At 71.1% G+C, this 360-nt stretch overlaps 1 protein-coding gene across 2 annotated transcripts in view; it reads right to left on the bottom strand.

The window, feature by feature from the left end:
• The window catches only part of ZFPM2 (zinc finger protein, FOG family member 2), a 308,818-nt gene extending 308,712 nt beyond the window's left edge, over positions 1-106 (bottom strand). For both annotated transcript variants that reach the window (XM_054271098.1, XM_054271181.1), the window contains exon 1: positions 1-106. This exon is cut by the window's left edge and continues 352 nt beyond it. The gene's annotated coding sequence lies outside the window, so the exon portion shown is untranslated.
• Between the last annotated feature and the right edge of the window lie 254 nt (positions 107-360).

Raw genomic sequence — 360 nt, 5'->3', positions numbered from 1 at the left:
GGAAGAGAGGGAGGGAGAGAGGGAGGGGAGAGCTTGGCTCCTCGCTCTCTCTCTCCCTCTCCCGCCCGCTCTCCGCCGTTGCCGCGCCGCCTCCGCTGCCCGCGCCGCGCTCCGCTCCGACTGACAGGCGGCAGGAGGTGCCGGCGAGGGAGGGGGCGAGGGAGGGGCTTTCCGGGACGGGGGGGCGGAAAGAGGGGGGCGTTTGTCCGTCAGGCTTGACGGGCAGTGGCTACTACCAGCGACAAGTCCGCATGCAAATCGCCTCCTGCCTCTGGGGCACGGGCTGTCGAGGCGGGAGGCTTCAATCGTCCCGGCGCTGCCCGGGCTTCTGGCGGCGGGGAGAGCCGCAACTTTCCTGAA

Source organism: Melozone crissalis, unplaced genomic scaffold, assembly GCF_028551555.1.
Source record: "Melozone crissalis strain CALT ecotype California unplaced genomic scaffold, PUWL_Pcris_2 ptg000002l_1, whole genome shotgun sequence".
NCBI lineage: Eukaryota > Metazoa > Chordata > Aves > Passeriformes > Passerellidae > Melozone > Melozone crissalis.
This window is presented reverse-complemented; position numbering and strand designations above follow the sequence as displayed.